General features: G+C 45.8%; 1 protein-coding gene across 1 annotated transcript in view; it reads right to left on the bottom strand.

The window, feature by feature from the left end:
• Window positions 1-15,182, bottom strand: part of pot (papillote) — a 62,637-nt gene extending 47,455 nt beyond the window's left edge. The window contains 1 exon segment of the mRNA XM_045766628.2: window positions 14,953-15,182. The gene's annotated coding sequence lies outside the window, so the exon portion shown is untranslated.
• Between the last annotated feature and the right edge of the window lie 8,886 nt (window positions 15,183-24,068).

Below are 24,068 nucleotides of genomic sequence, written 5' to 3'. Positions count from 1 at the left end.
TAACCATGAAGCAAATATGTAAATGAGAGTGCAAGGAAGGAGTAGGGAAGGAGGGAAGTGGACTAGCTCTTCACACCTGGCGGAGATGATCGTTTGTAATTGCATACAGGTGCACCAGAAGACAGCAAGATTGACCCCCTCACCCCTCCACACCTGGCCATGCAGAACAGGTGAGACAGTGGGTGAACGGGTCCTCCGTTGAGCCCGGGTGACCACCAGAGGGAGCAGCAACAAGTCTCCCCCGGCTCTTGAGAGGTGGGCACAAAGGCGTCGACGCCCACCCTCGCCCACTTGCCCTCTTGGACTTGGATAACGGGACGTTGCCGCACCGACGATAGCAACGCCGGGGCCACATGCCAAGATGGCGGAGAATGAAGGCGGGGCAAGAACACGGGGTTCATACTCTTTTTTTTATCTTTATTTAAGAAAATACAATATAAATTACATATACATAAGTTTTACAAGGCAATTATACATTACAATTCTTAGTGAACAAGTGTTTCAGTAGTACAGAACAAGATCTTTAAAAAAAAAAAACCCTGAATGTTATACTTATTTACCTATAAACGATTTACAAAAATTGGAGAATAAATTTACATTAAAATACAGGGGAAATGATTACTTTTATATATATAATTATATATATATAAATTATATATATAAATTATATATATATTTTTATATATATAATTCTCAGTAACCAAATTTTCAATATAATAATATATTTCTAATATATATAATAATATTTTTATATATATAATTTTCAATATATAATAATATATATAATAATAATACTCACTCTGGTGGAATTCCACTTATCACCGAATGTCCATTCTGATTTTATCACATTTGTACTTAGCTTACGTTATTTCTAATCGATCATGTAGAACCTACTACAGTATATTTCAAATCGATTAATCGCGCTTCGATCTCTAAAAGAAATTCTTTTCTAGTACCGTGATCATCAACTTTTGTTTCTTACTGGTCTCAACAATCTCTATGGAAAAGAATTGTAAATTTGGTCGGTAAGAAAAGTTTAATCTAATCTGAAAACCCGCTTAAAGCTAAGAAAATTTATTTATCATAGCACCCATTATTTTTAAAAGAAATAACATGATTTATCATATCTGAAAAGAAAGACGAGAAAATGATCATCGCATCAGAATGAACTCAAATTGTTCGTTGTTTGTTAAGAAACCGTTAGGATGCCTCGATAAACACACGTCTTAATCACAAAGCTCAACTTTGGACTTCGCTCCAAAGATAAACGATAACGATAACCGATAAACTTCGGACTTGTAGCCTATCTAACGGACTCTCTTAATAAAAGTGAGACTAGATAATAGCCTAATACCTGAAGGATAATCAAGCCTTGTTAAGTACAATAAGGCTATAATGAATAACAATGAAGCCAATTATCTTGAAAGAAAGTGTGAAGTTTTAACTTTGTTTTGATACCCTAGTCTAGTCATAAAACTATGCCAATTGGAATTAATATTTTGCAACGTGACATCATCAGTGACATGATACCTGATCTGGCTATAAGGTTCGAGAAATTCACTGTGAAAAATGTCACGATTAAAATAGTTTTCACAGCACTAAAATTACAACTGGTTGTTATATAAGATAAATTTGTACCATATATCACTTTATTTACAATAACAAAATAAATTTTTAGTCCTTCAAATTTGGAAATGGTCGGTCAGTAGATGGAAAAATATACATCAAACTGAAGATGCATTGAACTAAAACCTAAAAATACAATAAAAACCCCGATGAAAAGTGTAAAACGTAGAAAATTAAACCCAGACACGAAAAGAAGCTATGTTTACGTACTCAGGCTATGTTTACGTACTCAGGCTATGTTTACGTACTCAGGCTATGTTTACGTACTCAGGCTATGTTTACGTACTCAGGCTATGTTTACGTACTCAGGCTATGTTTACGTACTCAGGCTGTGAAGCCGAGTCTTGCTTCAAGTCCCTTAGGAGAGCTCAGCGAGGCGTCTCCTTCCCCAGGGTTTGTCAACAATGAGATGTAGTACATCGAATCATTATAAATATGCGTTGGCTGAGTTTTCCGAGCGAAGTCACGTACTTTGGTGCTTATCAACGTGTGCTCAGGGTACACACGGTCAGATTTTATTGAAACAATTGACGATCACCGTCTTAAATAAACGAAGGTAGAGTGAAAGAAAATAAGCAGCTGCCACAGAAAATGGATAGAAGTGATTGTCTTTATGCAGCTTTAACTATTAAAAATATTCAGAGATTGAGTCCATACCCCCTTCCCCCATTAACTGGTTCCCTTACTCAAGGGACACCCCCATTAAATGGTTTCCTTACTCAAGGGACATGGCTACTCCTGGTTAGGGATCCCTGCACTAATATATGTAGTAAGAATATAAGAACAAAGATAACTGCAGAAGGCATATTGGCCCATACGAGGCAGCTCCTATTTATAACCACCCAATCCCACTCTATACATGTCCAACCCACGCGTATATAGTGTATACAATTATATTGCTGTACTCCGTTGGAGTAAAAGATAATATGAATCACATCCATTTTATCTTACGGAATGTCTGATTTACAGGTCAGAATTAATTAATCTGTCGGAACTAGTTGATTAGCGAGAGTTGATCAAGTATACCTTGGTTTAAATCGGTACCGTTTTCTATTTGTTGCAGGTGGCATCGGTAGATAACCGACCGGGATCCGAGGCTACAGCGTCCGAGGCCGTTGTTCAAATATGATCCTTCCGTTCTGCTATCGTAAGTTTCAAATTTTGTACACTACTGTTTGTCACCGTTCTTAAAATGCTTTACCTTAGATAAAGCACTTGCCGATCGGAATTAAATAGGAGAAAATAAGAAATAATAAAATATAAGGTGTATACAAAGAAGGAAATTATATAAGTAGCCTAAAGTATTAAAATAACAAAAGAAAATGCATTTAAATTAAATAAAAATTATCGAAAGGAAAACGAGTTCCTGTCAAGGAAAACGGAGTGCCTGTCAAGGAAAAACGGAGTGCCTGTCAAAGCAAAACGGAGTGCCTGTCAAGGAAACGGAGTGCCTGTCAAGGAAAACGGAGTGTCTGTCAAGGAAAAACGTAATGCCTGTCAAAGGAAAACGGAGTACCCGTCAAGAAAAACGGAGTGCCTGTCAAGGAAAACGGAGTGCCTGTCAAAGGAAAACTGAGTACCTGTCAAGGCAAATGAGTGCCGTGGTGGCTGAGGTCCTGTGACGGCTGACGACTCACAAACACATCCGTCACCTTCAGGACCAAGGTCCTCCTTAGCCACGTTGTGGAGCAGTTTGCAACAGTAATTGATTACGGTGAAATTACAAAATGCGAGGCAAGAGGAAATCACCATGACAATTAGGGGGGGGGGAAGATGTAATTACGTAAAATAACAAGTAATTGCTATTTACCCCAGCTAATCAGGCAAGATCTCACGACTTGTAGTGTCCAGCATATTGCATTACGTTTGTTGGTGTATAGAAGATTCGTGGAACATATCATTTCTAAAATATAATATTGTTTAGGATTGACTGAGATTGGGTTGTGTGTGGGAAAGGATGTGGGTGGTCTTAGAGGTAGTGGATAATGTGTGTGTGTGTGTGTGTGTGTGTGTGTGTGTGTGTGTGTGTGTGTGTGTGTGTGTGTGTGTGTGTGTGTGTATTCACCTAATTGTGCTTACGGGGTTTAGCTCTGGCTCTTTGGTCCCGCCTCTCAACCGTCAATCAACAGGTGTACAGGTTCCTGTGTGTGTGTGTGTGTGTGTGTGTGTGTGTGTGTGTGTGTGTGTGTGTGTGTGTGTGTGTGTGTGTGTGTGGAGGAGCGGCGTGGCTGGCGTGTCACTGAACGCTAGCACAACCCCACCCTCAGCCACCACCCCCCTTTACCACCCCCTTAGCTTCGTACGCTTCTCCGGCAGGCAAAACTAATCAGTCTTCCCCTCCACCCCTCTCCCCTCCACTCTAGGGATAAATTGAAGCAAGGCTCTTCAACCCCTCACGTACACATACCACTGCTTTCCTTCAAGTCTGACTCGCTAGAAGAACGTCACTCCTCCAAAAGAACGTCCTTCCTTATTAAAAAAAAACGTCTCTCGCAGAATAACAACTTCACTTACTTCTTAGAAGAACGTAACACAGTTGAAATTAATTCTCATCATTTCTCATCGCCTTAAACCATCTTGACCTTTCCGAAGTCCTCTAAAGAAGTCCAAGCCCCTTTTACCAAACGCCCACAAGGCTTTCTTTCCTCAAGCTGCTCTGATTTAAGGTCAAATTTTCCGCGTCGATGAGAGTTAAACATCATGAAACAAAGGCTTACACACCCCCTCCCCCTGCGCTGCCCTTTTGCTAAACGGGAACACGACGTATAGTCTATTTTCTCCGGAGCTGCAATAGACTGGAAGAGGAAGTGGTAGATGCAGAATTGATGTAAACAATGTTGATAGGACAAAGTATGATAGACACAAGAGGAAACGGACAACAGATAGAAGACACGAATATAAATATATAAGCAGACATAGCAGAGATAAAATATAAGACACAGCAGATAGAAGCAGACAATAGGTGCAACAAAGTGGAAAGAGGGGGGAGGGAGGGGAGGAGGAAAGTGAAGGGAGCTGCAACATTGCAATTTTCGTATTTACTGATAATGGCAGCAGCTAATTGAATGCAGGGTAGTAGAGGCTGCAACAGTGACAAGGCAGACATGCAGGTGTGTGTCAAGCAGGTATGTGTGTGATGACGGCCCTAGGAGCAACCTGTACCCTCTCTAAAAGGTCTCCTTTTTAACGGAATCGATCAACCAGTTAAAATCTGACGTACAAGACGGAATTAAAGCATTATAATACTGACGTTTTCCATGCCTCAGCCTCGATAGGTTAGGCAAGTGGCTTGGGTTCGTACATTATTTTGTTTAATATAACAGTTGCTTTTTTTACGGAGTGGGAAACACTGGCTGGTAGGAGACGCTAGCGGAAGCGCTCATTAGCGTGAAAGATCATTTGCTCACGTCATTAAAAACTGTAATTAGTCACACTAGAGTACTCAGAGCCTCTAGATACCGTCCGCAAACTTACAATCATTTACCATTTTAAAAGGCTCAGTGATCAGATTTTTCTGCATAGTTTTATCTCAAATTTTGAATACATTATTATTGATTAATTATAACAGAGAGCATGACCTGGAATCATTTAAACATTTATGCAACCATTTACGAAACATATATATCTTTTTTTCAACCACCTTGGTGTCCTTAGCGATATTTAGCGCCTTTTGATTATCCTAAGACATTGATGGTGCTACTTAGTCTCCCCGGCTTGATACCTGGTTTACCTGGTTGATGGGGTTCTGGGAGTTCTTCTACTCCCCAAGCCCGGTCCGAGGCCAGGCTCGACTTGTGAAGGCTTGGGGGCCTTCTTTTGATAATTACTTACGTTCCTCAAACATGGCGGCTGTGTTTATATTCATTAAACAGTTTAAGAGCTCCAGACACTAAGAGCAATATTAACATTGGATTGTGACGTTTTGAAACTCGTAAACTGTTTAATTCATGTTAATAAAGTCCTCAGTGGTTGCGGAAAGATGTCTAGGTTTCGTAAATGTTTGGTGAATTCTGGTCCTGTTCATTCCAGCCCAAACAGTTATTTGTATAAATGAGTTGCTCTAATTCTAAAAAAAATTGAAGAATTTTGTGTTCTATAAATGATATCCATTTCCTTAGCATCCCTTCTATCCCCGAACCCATATGCCAGCACATCCTCCCCCCCCCTCCCCGCTCCTGGTTAGTGTGTGAAGGGAGCAGGAAAGGCGGTCAGATATCTTCAGTGTCGCCTGCCAGTGATTTCAACGCTGGTTGGAGAAGGAATCCAAGACCGCTCAAGTCGTGGACCCCCATGAATTCACAGTCTCCCCATTACTAGGGGGCCACGAGTCGGTGCTGGTCATTGGTTGACACGTACACACACACCAGCTTACACACACACATGCACACACACACACACACACACACACACACACACACACACACACACACACACACACACACACACACACACACGCACGCACGCTCTCTCCCACTCGCCCAGGAAGACTCGTACACCCACTCACTAACACGGGAAGACTTGCACGCCCACGCTACACACTCCATAACACCCACATTCGATAGTTTTCCCAGGCGCTCCCAGCAGCGTGTGTCAGTGAGAGCCCACGCCTGCCAGCCCCACCTTCCAAGTGTTCCCGACCATAGTCACAGCGCCACGCCCATTCACACCTTGGTATACCTGGAGAGAGAGAGAGGGAGAGGGGAAGCATACCTGGCGAGGGATCTGGGAGTTCTTCTACTCCCCGAGCCCGGACTGGGGGAGTAGTAGCCTCATCCCAGTGTTGACCAGACCACATACTAGAAGGTGAAGAGACGACGACGTTTCGGTCCGTCCTGGACCATTCTCAAGTCGGATCTCAATTCCCAGTGCCCTCAGTACTCCCTAACCTGTCCTTGTGTCCACGCCCCAACAAGCGCCCCCTAGCACTAACGACCGGGGTGACCACTCAGACTTGAAGCCTAGCACTAGGACCAGGTGGTCACCCCTACCCCCCCCCACCCCCTACCCCATCACCCTCGTTATTAATCCCGTACACAAAAATGTGAGGCAGGTAATGAAGTACAGGAAAGGGTCGTTAGCGGTATACCTGTGAGACCACGTTACCAGTACGATAAAAGGTTTTGTAACATCCTAAACAAAGCAGAGAGATTAGGCTAAATGGTACACCAGCAATATCAGAGGTGATGTAATATCCTGAACGATACCATCAGCATGTACACGCTACCAGCAGGATAAGAGGGCGGAGGATCTTAATATCCAACAAAAAGGCTCATAGGAGCCCCGAGGAATGCCAATAAGACTCGAAGTGTTGGATACATTACCCTGTCCACTGGTTAAGGCAGTAAATAACCCAACTTAAATCCTTAACGGCCCGCCAGCGTCCATGTGGGATGGTGAAGGGGGCATCAGATATCGTCCAGGAGAGAGAGGGGAAGGTAGCAGATTTAGTCTAGAAAAGGGGGGAGGTAACGGATATTGTCCAGAAGAAAAGGCAAGGTAATCACCTTCGCTAAGCCAGTACGACTAAGCGCTAAGCCAGTACGACTAAGCGCTAAGCCTGTACGACTAAGCGCTAAGCCAGTACGACTAAGCGCTAAGCCAGTACGACTAAGCGCTAAGCCAGTACGACTAAGCGCTAAGCCAGTACGACTAAGCGCTAAGCCAGTACGACTAAGCGCTAAGCCTGTACGACTAAGCGCTAAGCCAGTACGACTAAGCGCTAAGCCAGTACGACTAAGCGCTAAGCCAGTACGACTAAGCGCTAAGCCAGTACGACTAAGCGCTAAGCCAGTACGACTAAGCGCTAAGCCAGTACGACTAAGCGCTAAGCCAGTACGACTAAGCGCTAAGCCTGTACGACTAAGCGCTAAGCCAGTACGACTAAGCGCTAAGCCAGTACGACTAAGCGCTAAGCCAGTACGACTAAGCGCTAAGCCAGTACGACTAAGCGCTAAGCCAGTACGACTAAGCGCTAAGCCAGTATCATTATATCACACTTAGAGAAGGAATAACCACGGGAGACATCCCCCGTCACGCAGGGTGCAGTCGCACCTCCACAGATCTCCAGTATCAGCTCTTGATACTGGTAATGGCTCAAAAGGGCCACCACTTACGGGCTATTCATGCCCGTGCCACCTTTTGGGTGACTTAATCTTCATCAATCAATCGAAGGAATAACACGCGTATCTTCAGCCAACGGAGTGTATAAGGCAAGGAACACCCCCCCTGATATGCTATTCCCCGTTGGCAAGAGTTTTCAAGAGCTACCTGTGTGCCAGTAGCAGGCAGGCCATCTCGCCAACACTCCGGCAAAGGACCTCACTGACGCGAGCAACACACACTGTCTCGGGCAAGATAAACACAAGGATGGAACACAGAGCACGCTGAGACACACAGACCTACTAAGTCACAGACGAAGACGCCTCGCCGAGTGATGTGGACACGCACCAAACACAGCACTAACCCACCAGTAGATAGAGGGAGGGATGGGTGATGGGAAGGGGAGTGATGGAATGGGGGAGGAGTGATGGATGGGAGGAGGGATGGGTGATGGGAGATAAGATGGTGAGAGAATGATGGGTGAGGGGAGGGATGGAAGGGAGGAGGGATGTCTGATGGGAGGGGGAAGGGATGCCTGATGGGAAGGGGGAGGGATGCCTGATGGGAGGGGAAGGGATGGTTGATCGGAGGTGGAGGGATGGAAGGGGAAGGGATAGAGTTCAAATGGAGGGGTGACTTATGATTTTGGTTTCAGTAACTCGTGATGAGTTCTCTATCTTTTTTCACTTTCTCCCTGGTGTGTGTTGGGCTGGGGGGGGGGGGGGTGAAGGTTAGAGGAAAAGAGAGAGGGGAGGATGGAGGAGGAAGGGAGTCAAGCAGGTAAGCAGACAGACAGACAGACAGACAGACAGGTAGGCATGCAGGTAGGTAGGAAGGCAGGCAGACTGGCTGGCAGTCACCGACCAACTTTTTTGTTAAGATCATATCTACGTCAATTTACAAGGGATATACTACATTTATATATATTTTATATAATTCTCAGTAAACTAGTTTCCCATATCTAGTTTAAGTGAAGTAAATCTTGGTTACAATTTTATAGAAATACACAATCTGAAATTTTTACATTCACTCACAAGCCCGTAACGAGTCTGATGTGACAAACACATTTACACTATCGCCAAAGCAGAGTAAAACATACCATGTTAAAACATCCATTAGTAACACCATAGAATGCCATCACATACAAATTTAGACACGCCCAGTCTAGCCATAGGACATGCATACGCAGGCTACGGGTCCCCCTAGTCTTGAAAACCGTGATGGAGGTGGCGTTTAAGGAGGGGGGAAGGAGAGTTACACCACACAGGAGAGCCATTATTTGGAGGTTGCCTCAGACAAGCTTCTGGTGCCGCCTGGGGTTTCCGCTCTCTGGCCTCTCCACCGTCTCCCGCGTCCCAATTATCTTCAACGGCTCTGGCTACAGCGCCACATGTAGTTTTCATTTAACTCTTGCATTTGTCATTTATTCGTTTAGCACATTTTAAGCTCATGAGATCATGACTTTTGCTGATTTAATATAATTTTGTTAGACTATGAATCTAGCCTAGTGGAGGAGAGGGAGCAAGAGCGTGTCATAGGGTTCGTGGGCGGAGATGGTTCCACTCCACGTGTAATAACCGCCCACACGGCCGGAAACTCTTACACCTGCCTCAGACATTACTACCTAACTTAAGACTCACACCTTCAACTACTACCCATATTCAGAACTAATTTCCCACTAGTTAAAGTAGAATTACCTTGGTATAAGCCTAGGCAATATCCGCGAGTGTGTTGGGAAAGTAGGCTTCAGATTACATACAGACACGCACACACATGCAGTCTATGGAATTGAATTTCAGTGTAATTCTCAACACATGGGTGACTGCTTATGTTTGTTCTGTGCGAGGAATGAATGGCAGTAATTAGAAGCAACAGGTGTTGTAATCCAGGCAAGCATAACCTTCCTCTTCCGTGTTCTCGTGTAAATATACGATGTATTAACCTAATTTAATTTACTTTTTGTATATAATTCCATTATTCACGTAATTCACTTATTGATAATGATTTTTTAATTTAACTTTGTCTTCCAAGTCTCATTCTGCGGATTCTGAGTTAATTAGCGTATGGATTACAGCAGTTTATGGAAGCAATCAGTTCCGATATATGTTGCAACGCACATTTTTTGAGATATGTACAAGAGTTGTTACATTCTTGTACAGCCACTAGTACGCGTAGCGTTTCGGGCAGGTCCTTAATCCTATGGTCCCTGGATTACGATCCCCTGCCGCGAAGAATCGTTGTTACAACCAAGTACACATTTTACTGTTGCGTTAAACAGAGGCTACAGTTAAGGAATTGCGCCCAGTAAATCCTCCCCGGCCAGGATACGAACCCATGACATAGCGCTCGCGGAACGCCAGGCGAGTGTCTTACCACTACACCACGGAGACTGCATTACTTCCGTCGCGTTTGTGCTGTCGCAATTTGCATGATAATCTGGTCCTACAGACATACATTCACTTGGGAAAAAAGCATTCCCTAAGAAATAAAAAACGCATTAACACCTTTTGTTTAAACCAAATCGGTGGTATAGTATTTATAATTGGGACACCCTTTCTTTGGGTCAACATTTTTTTCGGCAAAAAAATGTATTTAATTAAATATTGAATACTATTTAATAAAGAAAAACTAAATTAAATCATACTGTATTAAATTACAATAACTGGTTAAAGTGGGTTGAATAATAATTTTATCATATTTTCTCTGTATTAACATACTGCTTAGGTGAGCTGGTGGTGTTGGTAAATAGTTTGTTCTGCGCAAAAATATCATTGGCAGAAGAAGTATACGTTAATTATAGTGCACGTAAAACAAATTATATGATAAGCTAACACATATACATATATAGGCCTATATGTTGAGAGAACATCATGCCTCCCCAACGGGAGACATCTCCCGTCACGCAGGGTGCAGTCGCACCTCCACAGATCTCCAGTATCAGCTATTGATACTGGCTCAAAAGGGTTTTATGGCTCAAAAGGGCCACCACTTACGGGCTATTCATGCCCGTGTCACCTTTTGGGTAGCTTAATCTTTATCAATCAATCATCTGCCTCCCCCACACATTTCATCCCGAGGCTGTGGCGGCAGGAAGCTTTAACCTCAGATAAATTCCTGGCCTAACTACCATGAAGCCTGACTTGGGAAGCAGTGCCTCAACCCTCAGGCTTCCTTCGTCAGGATGTATGTGCTCGCTGACTCACAACCATTGGTGAATAGTTTCATGGTAGCACCCCGACCCTCGCTTCATGGAACCCACCCACTCATACTTACTCAGAATCTCGTTTGTTCTCACAAGCCGGGTTATGAGTAAGTTCTTGTTCTCACGGGTCTAACTTGCGTGCATTATTACATGCATTAGCCCCTTAGCCTAACCAAGAAGCATCGCGCAGTTCATGTAACCTTTAGAACTACGTAATTCTTTAGTATTAGAGGAAAAATTATAACTTGCATCTGCGTAATCTCAGAATTTCCGGCGCTAGGATACTGTTGGTTCAGTTTAATTACGTTAAGGACAGGTTGTAAAAGGAAGGCTGCACTTAGTGTGATTGTTATAACTGAACTGGATGACGCAGCCTAGTCCACGAGTAAGGTTGTAATGTATTAGGCGAGGTTCTGGTAGCTTATCTGAGCCTAATACGGAACCCCCTCTGTAATTGGTTCCCTATTTTAACCCGAGCATTATATAGAATTAAGATCACATTTATGCCTATAACTAGATACGTTTTGATCGTAGCCCCTTGCCATATAGTTCAGATCTCATATAAACTAAAAGACAAAATGTAGCCAGACCACACACTAGAAGGTGAAGGGACGACGACGTTTCGGTCCGCCCTAGACCATTCTCCTTTGGGCAACACAACCCAATAATGAAACGAACCTTAGTTTTATGACTTAAGCTGAACAAATAAGCAAATCTGCGACGAGAGATAATCTACAGCAGTTGATAACTAAAGACTGTTGCTTGTCTTCCCTTCACTGACGTATATAAAGGAGGGCATGGGGACCAACCCCAACCACCTGCCTACCAATCACCCATAAGTTTCGTTGCCTATGGTATAGAATCCCACGTTTCCCACAATTTTGGCCATGGACACCGACCTGTACTGGGGCCCTCCCCCCCAAAAAAAATGTTGAGCTATTTAAGTGTTGGGAGCCCCAGAATGCAAATACTTTATCAGAACATGTGTTATGACATGGTATAAATATATATATATATATATATATATATATATATATATATATATATATATATATATATATATATATATATATATATATATATATATATATATATTATATTTATATAAATATATAATATATAGTGTGTGTGTGTGTGTGTGTCAAGGTTGAAGGCCAACAACGTAAACAAGTAAAAACAGAGCTGACTGACCAAGCTGTATTCTCGTGTTTGAGAGTGAAAGCTTAGTACTAAGAGAGTGGTACTAGTCTCGTGTTTGAGAGTGAAAGCTTAGTACTAAGAGAGTGGTACTAGTCTCGTGTTTGAGAGTGAAAGTGATAGCTGCTGCAGAATATTGCTTAATGCTTCAGAAAAAGAGTACCTATGTACTGGAGAGATGTGTAGCCTAATTATCCAGAGTACATCCCATATTTCATATAAATAATAAGTTAATTTCTTCACTAAAAGTTGAGGTAACTTAGCATTACAAAAGTCAGTTTGAGGCACTTGAGCTCAAGTAGTTTTGGTTAGTCCTTGAAAGCTAAGGCAACAAAGTTCTTGGAAGTGAAGACAGCTTAATCCTGGACAGTTGATGCAACTTATTCCTGGAGAGGGGAAAGCAACTTAATTCTTGTAAATGGTGGCTGCTTAGTCCAAGAGTTGAGGCAGCTTATTTCAAGAGGCAGCTTAGTCCATCAGGGTGGAGGCAGTTTAATAACACAACAATAATCTTCTAACCTAATACACCTCACTATGAACGCAGTCAAGACAACCGTCAAAATTGTTAGGCTTTAGTAAGAAGTCAAGCACCGTAATATTGACGCATTACGTAAATTATCTATGTTCAAACATTTCTGGGAACCCGATTAATTTTGTATGGAGTTGATAAACGTCAAATGAGGCTGAAATTATCAAACCTCAGAGATGAGGCCTAATTGAAGGGCGTATCCTAGCCTTTACTTATATTGTGTAAACAAGTTCTAATTGTTCAGATTAATCACAGAAGAGCAGTTAGCCGACATTTTCACTTAATTGTGTAATAAGATAATTGTTATGGTCTAAACTCTCTAAGGAATTAGGATAAAGCGTAAAGATAGTATGACTTGTATAGGATATGAAGACGAAAGCCAGGATGAATGATGTCCAACCACTTGGAGCATCTGGTATCGAACGCAGACCTGCAAGAAGCGAGACCGTCGCTGTATCGACTATACCACGTGGATGAACATTTAAGCTTTCGATATATCTACCAGTATTAGCACGTATTATCAAGGGACATAGTTATTTATACCAAATTTAATATATAGCATTGTCTAAAATATCGTTATCTAAGCTTAATGCTTAGCTGTTTTGATATCGTTAAATGAGAGTAGGCCTGCATAATCTAGACCAGTGTAGGCCTGCATAATCTAGACCAGTGTAGGCCTGCATAATCTAGACCAGTGTAGGCCTGCATAATCTAGATCAGTGTAGGCCTGCCTCATAAGAGTCCACTGCCAATAATCTATATTAATGTACACAAAACATTTAAATGCAATGTTTTATAAACACTCCCTTTTGAGTACCCTGTCTAGCTCAGTCGATTAAGGCAGTGTCTGGGATGCTCCCGGACGCAGGTTCGAATCCTCGTCACGGCCCTTGTGGATTTGTCCCCTTTTGAGTGTTTACAAACTGTGGGTTATCTCGACCAAAGCTGACCGCAGCATCCCATCAAGGAAGCCAGGCGTCTAAGGAACACGTCACGAGTGGAGGTAGAAATCAAGGAGAGAGAAAAAGAAACTGAGATATATACCATTGAGTCAAGGCGACACACTTACCGTGTTAAATGCTGTGCATCACGGTAAGAATTCTGGTAAATTGCAATAATGAACGCGTGTTTTATAAAGTTTGTTTATTACGACCCCAGCTCCTTGGGCTGGACGGTAGAGCGACGATCATGTTTCATGCAGGTCGGCGTTCAATCCCCGACCGTCCAAGTGGTTGGGCACTATTCCTTCCCCCCCGTCCCATCCCAAATCCTTATCCTGACTCCTTCCAAGTGCTATATAGTCGTAATGGCTTGGCGCGTTCCCCCTCCTCTGATAATTCCTTCCTTCCTTGTTTATTACGAGGGATATTGCAATATATGCGATAGCTGTTTGATATGTTGGGATAACAGTTAATGATGAGATATAAAGTCCCGTGGATTGCACATAATACACGGGAGACATCTCCCGTCACGCAGGGTGCAGTCGCACCTCCACAGATCTCCAGTATCGGGGCCTCGTAGCCTGGTGGATAGCGCGCAGGACTCGTAATTCTGTGGCGCGGGTTCGATTCCCGCACGAGGCAGAAACAAATGGGCAAAGTTTCTTTCACCCTGAATGCCCCTGTTACCTAGCAGTAAAATAGGTACCTGGGAGTTAGTCAGCTGTCACGGGCTGCTTCCTGGGGGTGGAGGTCTGGTCGAGGACCGGGCCGCGGGGACACTAAAAAGCCCCGAAATCATCTCAAGATAACCTCAAGATCATCTATTGATACTGGAAATGGCTCAAAAGGGCCACCACTTATGGGCTATTCATGCCCATGCCACCTTTTGGGTGGCTTAATCTTCTCTCTCTCTCTCTCTCTATCTCTATCTCTATCTCTCTCTCTCTCTCTCTCTATCTCTATCTCTATCTCTCTCTCTCTCTATCTCTATCTCTCTCTCTCTCTCTCTCTCTCTCTCTCTCTCTCTCTCTCTCTCTCTCTCTCTCTCTCTCTCTCTCTCTCTCGCACATAATAGCGGATTTATTGCAGGAACATGAGCTAGGAGCAGTAAGAGAGGAGTATTGCAAGTGCACATGTGCAATAACACTGGAAAGGCTGGAACAGGATACTTGAAGATGCAAACCACTGCAAGTCACAAGGCCACTCGCACTCTTGCAAGACTCGCAACTCTTGCAGTCACGAAGTCTGGACCCCTAAAGAAGAGCTTGCATCAACAAATCAAGTCGAGAACCCTCAGAAACTTAACCAGCCTAAAATAACACGAGGAGGAAAACTTAGGGAGCAACGTTGCAACTTACAGTAACTCGACGGGATCATGTTGAATACATTGCAAATGCATTTAATGTTCACTTTTTAATCCAGATTTGGTCACAACTCCGTCCAGTTCCGATATAGTATTCCCGCACACTTCTGGATTAATAATAATCCCCGCACGTATATTGCCAGTGTTATATCAAAATGTTGGCTCTCTGAATCAAATGGGAAGGGAAGCAGAGCGCAGGCACTCCTTCACCCGCACACAGCCCGTCCCGCCTAGACACTGAGTAGCGAACTCCCCGCAAAGTTACTCACTCTCCTTGCTTAGTGCAGCCGCCGAGCTGCCAGCCGTACAACTTGACGGCAATTGACTTCTTGGCACCACCATGACCCAAAGAAGAAACAAATCATCTTAAAAAACAAGAGTTATTTATAATTGTTATTATTAACTTTCCTTGCAATAGTGAGATACTTTAATTATGAGACAATATTAATGTGTGAGTTCCCCTTCTCTCGTTCACTTTCATCGCTTCCCTTGAGGTGTCAGGGGCCCTTTTGTATGTGGCTTTGTAAATATTGATTAATATCCAAGAGGCATGGTTCTCTTAAGCCATCGTGGCTTGAATATTAAGAGTTGGGTCTTGTATTACACGCACGCCTCCAACTACGTTTCCAAGGGCATGCAGTGGTTACATTGCTTATTTCTAAATGCGAACTCAAGGTAGACAAGCCTCTGATTTAAGACGCGCGAACATTTCATGTTTTTTTCACGTCCTAATCTGTATTTGAAGGCTTTTTATTTTTTATTTTATCATCAAATTCTTAAAAAAAATTCTTCTTATTTTACTTCTTCTTTCATTCTGTTTCATTTCAGTCATCTTTCCAGTATTAGTCTTGCCTCCTTCAGCACTCTGCCTAGTGTTTGGTGTCTTGTAGAGAACTGGTTTGATACCTTCTCCCTCCCATCTGTTGTTAGAGGAATTACAATGATTCACTTTTATTATGCGGAAGGGGGGTGACGATAGTGGTAGTTGGTAGTGTGGATGGTGGTGGGAGGTGATGGTAGTGGTGGTAGATGGTGGTGATGTGAAGGGTTACGTTCAGCTGACGAGGATGGTGAGGAGGGAAGAGAAGGAAGCAGGAGTAGGCCAGGTGTGAGGCGAGGAAGGAAGAGGAGGAAGTCAGGAGTGAGGCGAGGGAGGGAGAGAAGGAAGCCAGGTGTGAGGCGAGGAAGCAGGAGTAAGCCAGGTGTGAGGGGAGGAAGGAAGCCAGGTTTAAGGCGAGGAAGCAGGAGTAAGCCAGGTGTGAGGGGAGGAAGAAAGCCAGGTGTAAGGCGAGGAAGCAGGAGTAAGCCAGGTGTGAGGCGAGGAAGGAAGAGAAGGAAGCCAGGTGTGAGGCGAGGAAGGAAGAGAAGGAAGCCAGATGTGAGGCGAGGAAGCGGAAATAGGGCAGGTGTGAGGCGAGGAAGGAAGCGAGAGTAGGCCAAGATGTGAGGCGCGTGACGCGGGCCTCACCTGTCTGGCGCGTGCTGTATTCCTCCCTCTGATTAAGACTATATACTCTCCTAGACTCCCTGGCCCGCCGTCTCCTGCTGCCGTGGCATGTGTTGTTGCTGTCCTTGTTACTGCTTTTGTTTCTGCTCAGTGAGGCGAAGAATAAACAAGTAAACCTACAATGAAGTAGCAGGAGCGCGGGGAAGAGGTCAGTCAAGAGGACGGAGAGAGAGGCCAAGAAGTAGCAGATCTACTAATGTTACTTCGCTACTAATGTAGCGAAGATGTTCACAATGTTGGTAGAATGTTTATATTATTGTTATAATCGTAAGAAACAACAATATTTTGTAGACATTAACAATAACGTGAGTGAAACTTAGGCCACTTGATAACGGTCCGGGTGAGACCGTGGCGGTGTTCACGTTCTTTTATTTTATAGATGTGCGTGTTGGGGGCCTAACACCTCCCTCGTAGGGGCGCAGAGCCGCGACCTGCCTCGTAGGGGTGCAGAGCCGCGACCTGCCTCGTAGGGGCGCAGAGCCGCGACCTGCCTTGTAGGGGTGCAGAGCCGCGACCCGCCTCGTAGGGGCGCAGAGCCGCGACCCGCCTCGTAGGGGTGCAGAGCCGCGACCTGCCTCGTAGGGGCGCAGAGCCACGACCTGCCTCGTAGGGGCGCAGAGCCGCGACCTGCCTCGTAGGGGCGCAGAGCCACGACCTGCCTCGTAGGGGCGCAGAGCCGCGACCTGCCTTGTAGGGGTGCAGAGCCGCGACCCGCCTCGTAGGGGTGCAGAGCCGCGACCCGCCTCGTAGGGGTGCAGAGCCGCGACCTGCCTCGTAGGGGTGCAGAGCCGCGACCTGCCTCGTAGGGGTGCAGAGCCGCGACCCGCCTCGTAGGGGTGCAGAGCCGCGACCCGCCTCGTAGGGGTGCAGAGCCGCGACCTGCCTCGTAGGGGCGCAGAGCCACGACCTGCCTCGTAGGGGCGCAGAGCCGCGACCTGCCTCGTAGGGGCGCAGAGCCGCGACCTGCCTCGTAGGGGTACAGAGCCACGACCCGCCTCATAAGGGCGCAGAGCCGCCACCTGCCTCGTAGGGGCGCAGAGCCACGACCTGCCTCATAGGGGCGCAGAGCCGCCACCTGCCTTGTAGGGGCAGAGCCACGACCCGCCTCATGATAGGGCAGGATAAAGGAGCCGATGCAACACTTGAATGGCGTTACCACACCAGCCCAAATTAAGCCCGGCAGTGGCTTAACCCGGTAGGTTGCGTGAGTCAAGCAAGCTGACAAACAACAGGACAGGCAGGCTGACAAGCAAGCAAGCGAACAGGCAGGCTGGCAAGCAGGCAGGCAGGCAGGCAGAACAGGTCCCCGGAGCGACCTGCGCCGCCCACCGCCCGTCTTGCAGGGACCACTACCCAGCCGGTCAACAGGACCCAGCGGCCCGTGAAGAACCCACCTCCTCCTCCTCCCCCAACGCTCGTCAGGTCGATGATCCTTACCCCGCTCCCTCCGCCCCCGACGGCGCTCCGATAACGACACAACACAGCGAGGACGACTCACACGACACAGACACAACGACGCCCAGAATGATGAAGCAAGGACACCCAGGACTCAGAAAGGAGAACATCCAGGACTCAGAAACAAGGACACCTAGGGCTCAGAAACAAGGACACCCAGGACTCAGAAAGGACACACAGGACTCAGAAACAATGACACCCAGGACTCAGAAAGGACACCCAGGACTCAGAAACAAGGACACCCAGGACTCAGAAACAATGACACCCAGGACTCAGAAAGGACACCCAGGACTCAGAAACAAGGACACCCAGGACTCAGAAAGGACACACAGGACTCAGAAACAATGACACCCAGGACTCAGAAACAAGGACACCCAGGACTCAGAAACAAGGACACCCAGGACCCTGCCCACACTGACCGTCGTGTTGAGTGTATGAGCGTTCTGAGGGAGGTAATCGAGTCTAATCTGATTGAAAATGCTGATGAGATCACAGCTGCTGGCCTCCTTCAACTATTGCCGCTAACCGTCCTATTTAATAGAAGAGTGACGGTGTCGGGGACTGTCACATATAAGATGTTCTAAAGATACTCTGTTGTTTACGAATTCTTCAAGACACGTCTGCTCTTGGGTGTGACGCCTGTCCTGGAAACTCGAAACAATTCCCCGTCGTCAGAGGTCTAAAGGCAAGCACTTTGTTTTATATTAATTATATAAATTGAGGAAAATTTTGTATATAAGGATTGGTGAAATGGAATGAAGTTCACGATTAAACGGAGCTAGACTCGATGTGGTGCACTGATCATGGGATTTCACCAGGACCCCCTTATTAACCAGGACTGAGATCAGATTAGCCGACACAGGAACAGTGAAATTGAGATTGAAATAAGTTTATTGAGGTAAAATACACACAAAGGGATGAGGTAGCTCAAGCTATTCTCACCCCGTTCAGTACATCGTGTTAATACATACCTGGTTGATACCTGGTTGATGGGGTTCTGGGAGTTCTTCTACTCCCCAAGCCCGGCCCGAGGCCAGGCTCGACTTGTGAGAGTTTGGTCCACCAGGCTGTTGCTTGGAGCGGCCCGCAGGCCCACATACCCACCACAGCCCGGTTGGTCCGGCACTCCTTGGAGGAATAAATCTAGTTTCCTCTTGAAAATGTCCACTGTTGTTCCGGCAATATTTCTTATGCTTGCTGGGAGGACGTTGAACAACCGCGGACCTCTGATGTTTATACAGTGTTCTCTGATTGTGCCTATGGCACCTCTGCTCTTCATTGGTTCTATTCTACATTTTCTTCCATGTCGTTCACTCCAGTACGTTGTTATTTTACTGTGTAGATTTGGTACTTGACCCTCCAGTATCTTCCAGGTGTATATTATTTGATATCTCTCTCGTCTTCTTTCTAGTGAGTACATTTGGAGGGCTTTGAGACGATCCCAATAATTTAGGTGCTTTATTGCGTCTATGCGTGCCGTATATGCGTGCCGTATATACATACATAGACACACATCACAAACAACAGGAATAGTTGTGTCTATATACTAGGTCCCACTTCTTGTAGCGCCTAGACACAGGCAAGCCAACCTAAGTTAAGTCCGTTTATATGACATCAAATCTACCGCAGTAAACACAACCAGAGGAAGCCAAAGATGGTCTGCCTGTCAAGCGAAACAACACTCAGCCAGTCCACGGGAGATTTGACCGTTTAATTACCCTCGTATTGAGGAAGTCGTCATTAGATACGATCTAGTCGACAGGAACCAGCCCAGAGAAGTGAAGTTTCGACATGATAGCTTAACTACCTACAGCTAAACAGCTTCGAAATCCGTCTTTCCTATTAGATTTTATGTGAATTTTACCCATCTTTGTCTTGTATCTTCATTTGTTTTTGTAAGGAGCCGAATGTGTTGTCAAGAGGAGGGTCTCACGCTTCTATCTTTACGTGTGGGAAAACGCCTCGTCTTCTTGACGGATTGCTGGGGATTCACAGAAATTTATGACTGGTAAATACGTGCTATTATTCAAGATGAGAATAAATGGTTCTGACCTTCAAATGATTGAGCTTATACTGTGATTGAGAATCATCTGAGTCTATAAAAGTCTCTCTCTCTCTCCAGCGCGTGTGTGTATGAGGGAGGGATAATACCCAAAAGGAATCTTTACATTTGCACTAGAGTCTATGGGAATACCTTGGTGTACCGATAGGTCCTGGCGGGACCTCCTCCAGGCTGGAGAACTCGAGGTCACATGTCTTGTAACCCAGAGGAACGTCTCAAGATCTACCGAGGGCGACCATAAAGAGATTACTTTCGAAGGTTTGCTGTCTTAGAGGGAGGGAGCTTGTGGAGATTGTAGTTGCTATGGTGGTTATTGTGGTTGTAGTAGTTGTGTTGATTGTGGTGTTTGGAGCCAAACAAGGGCCACCTATTACGTCCTTCACCACTGGTGTCCATGCACCAACCAGGTAACTTTGAATTTATCGTCAATCAAATTTTTGTTTCTCGTGTTTAGATCCATCTATATCGTTCTGTTTCTTCACCAACGCATGAGACGCCCTGAACGCAATTCTCGAAGCACTCGGTAGAGTGAAAGCGTAGCGCTCCGTGAGTGTTTCTTGCGACAGACATGACATTAGGGTTTTCACTTCCCTGTCTTCCTTTCCCAGTCAACCAGGTGGGCAGGAGGTGATGCTGCTTGTTGCTATGGAGTATGGCACAAGCGTGAGGGCGAGCAGCCCCGACCTCTGCTTGAAGGAGCGTCGCCGGTGATCAAGTCGCCAAACGGTGGCATCCTGGATTCAAATTCAATAAGTTTATTGAGATATAAATACACACACAAAGGGATGAGGTGGCTCAAGCTGTTCTCACCCCGTTGTGTACATCGTGTTCATATATATACATACACACATCATATATACATAGACACACATCATATATACATAGACACATCATATATACATAGACACACATCACAAACAATCAACATATTACGGGATAGTCTGAGTGATAAATATATATACATTTCTTCCTTTTATACGTGTACTGGATGGTACCTAGATGGGGTTCGGGGAGTTGTTATTTTTCTCCACAAGCGAAACCCATAACCAGGCTTGACTTCTGAGTGTATGGTCCACCAGGCTGTTGCTTGGAGCGGCCCGCAGACCCACATTTCCACTACAGCCCGGCTGGACCGGACCTTATTGCAGAAAACTGTCCAGTTTTCTTCATGAGGACTTCCACTTTTGTTCCGGCAAGATTTTCTTATACTTGTAGTATACTTATACTTGATTTCTTATACTTATACTTGTTGGGAGGATACTGAACCACTCTTCCTTGGCTGCATTTTGCATTTCCTTCCATAACACTGAGTCCAGTATGTTATTGTACTGCGTAGAATTGGGACCTGGCCCTCCAGTATTGTCCATGTATATATTATTTGATACTTTGATACCTCTCTCGTCGTCTTCTTTCTAGAGAGTACGTTTTGTGTGCTCGGGGGGGGGGGGGGGGGGTAGAAATAGCCTAAGCTACTCTTTCCCTTTGAGATGTATTTCTTTCTTGTCTCAATAAACATACTTGAACTTGGGTGCTCTGAGACGATCCCAGTAGCTTAGGTGGTTTATCGTGTCTATGTGTGCCGTATCCGTCGGTGGTGGTCGGGTCGCTAAGCGCTGGCGTCGGTGGTGGTCGGGTCACTAAGCGCTGGCGTCGGTGGTGGTCGGGTCACTAAGCGCTGGCGTCGGTGGTGGTCGGGTCACTAAGCGCTGGCGTCGGTGGTGGTCGGGTCACTAAGCGCTGGCGTCGGTGGTGGTCGGGTCACTTAGCGCTGGCGTCGGTGGTGGTCGGGTCACTAAGCGCTGGCGTCGGTGGTGGTCGGGTCACTAAGCGCTGGCGTCGGTGGTGGTCGGGTCACTAAGCGCTGGCGTCGGTGGTGGTCGGGTCACTAAGCGCTGGCGTCGGTGGTGGTCGGGTCACTTAGCGCTGGCGTCGGTGGTGGTCGGGTCACTAAGCGCTGGCGTCGGTGGTGGTCGGGTCACTAAGCGCTGGCGTCGGTGGTGGTCGGGTCTCTAAGCGCTGGCGTCGGTGGTGGTCGGGTCACTAAGCGCTGGCGTCGGTGGTGGTCGGGTCACTAAGCGCTGGCGTCGGTGGTGGTCGGGTCACTAAGCGCTGGCGTCGGTGGTGGTCGGGTCACTAAGCGCTGGTGTCGGTGGTGGTCGGGTCACTAAGCGCTGGCGTCGGTGGTGGTCGGGCCGCCAAGGGGGAGGCGTCGGGTCAACAGCTCGGGAAGACATAATACAAAGTTCCCGCGGTTTTATGTGTCGAAAATTGGCAACATTTGTGGTCGCGTTTTGTCGGTGTTGCTTCTCATACGTGTTCCAGTTACCGCGAGGACCTCCTGCCGCGGGTGTCGTCATTAATATCCAGGGATAACTACACAGCCAGGTAGACCAATCAAATCTAGAAATACACTTCGGAGCCGGTCGGCCGAGCGGACAGCACACTGGACTTGTGATCCTGTGGTCCTGGGTTCGATCCCAGGCGCCGGAGAGAAACAATGGGCAGAGTTTCTTTCACCCTATGTCCCTGTTACCTAGCAGTAAAATAGGTACCTGGGTGTTAGTCAGCTGTCACGGGCTGCTTCCTGGGGGTGGAGGCCTGGTCGAAGACTGGGCCGCGGGGACACTAAAAGCCCCGAAATCATCTCTAGATAACTCTAGATCTAGATAACACTGGTTCTCAGACCACAAGATGTGTATGGTCCTTACGAACCTGGATCATGATTTTGATCCACGATTAATAACTACACAGGGAACTCAAATATGATCGAACCTACGTAACATGTCTTTCCTGTGAGCATGCTACGACGCCCTGGGGCCAGATTCACGAACGCACTTATGCAAGCACTTACGAACGTGTACACCTTTCTTCAATCTTTGACGGCTTTGGTTACATTTAAGAAACAGTTTACAAGCATGAAAACTTCCCATTCAACTGTTGTTATCGTTATAAAGAGCCTCCTGGTGCTTCGGAGCTCATTAACTGTTTAATAATTGGAAACAAAGCCGCCAAAGATTGAGAAAAGATGTACAGGTTAGTAAGTACTTGCGTAAGTGCTTTCGTGAATCTGGCCCCTGGTCCACCGAGATATAGAAATATATAAAGGAGGATACCACCTTTGATTATCAGAGGATCCTTAGCATCGGATAAGAAAATATACGAACTCTTGTACCCCTGGAATAAGAAATAGACGGACTGGCTATTCCTTCGGCCGCTATGCATTAATAGTAAAGAAATCAGCCTGGAGAAGAAACTTTAAGATGATAGGAGGAAGAGAAGGAGTAGATAGATGAGGAGGTGTAGTAGGAGGAAGTAAGCAGCAGGAGAAAGCTGTGAAGAGTGAAGATCCGACTACAGATTACATGTTGACAGGAGGAAGATTCGTGAAAAATGGGGCATTAAGTTTGGGAAGGAAAAACATAGTGACGAGGTATCTTGCAGTACACACTCTCTTGTTTTGTCTCTCTTGTTCTTCCCCCTCCTTTCTAATTCTCTCCTCTCCCCCTCTTCTGCTTCTCTTCTCAATTCCTCACCCTACTTTCTTCTCCAGACGATAAGTCACAATAACGTGGTTGAAGATATGATGACCAAATTGCACATCAGTAGGGGAAGAGACGACGACGACGTTATGTTCCGTCCTGGACCATTAAGAAGTAGTTAGTCTTCCTTTTCCCTACTCTCCTAGCGCCTCCTTGTCCCTCCCTGGGGAGGAAGCCATCCACTCTGGAAACAGCTTGTCTGGCTCGGTGCATTAGGCGAGATGTTACAACCCAAATATTGATCAAAGGTAGACAATGGAGCTGGGATATATAGCTATCCTACCTACACACAGCTATCCCACTCACATGCAGCTATCCCACCCTCACACACAGCTATCCCACCCTCACACACAGCTATCCCACCCTCATACACAGCTATCCCACCCTCATACACAGCTATCCCAACATCACACACAGCTATCCCACCCTCATACACAGCTATCCCACCCTCATACACAGCTATCCCACTCACATACAGCTATCCCACCCTCATACACAGCTATCCCACCCTCACACACAGCTATCCCACCCTCACACACAGCTATCCC

This window comes from Procambarus clarkii, chromosome 81 (genome assembly GCF_040958095.1).
Source record: "Procambarus clarkii isolate CNS0578487 chromosome 81, FALCON_Pclarkii_2.0, whole genome shotgun sequence".
Classification (NCBI taxonomy): Eukaryota; Metazoa; Arthropoda; class Malacostraca; order Decapoda; family Cambaridae; genus Procambarus; species Procambarus clarkii.
The sequence above is the reverse complement of the archived record's forward strand: the minus strand, read 5'-3'. Positions and strand labels throughout refer to the sequence as shown.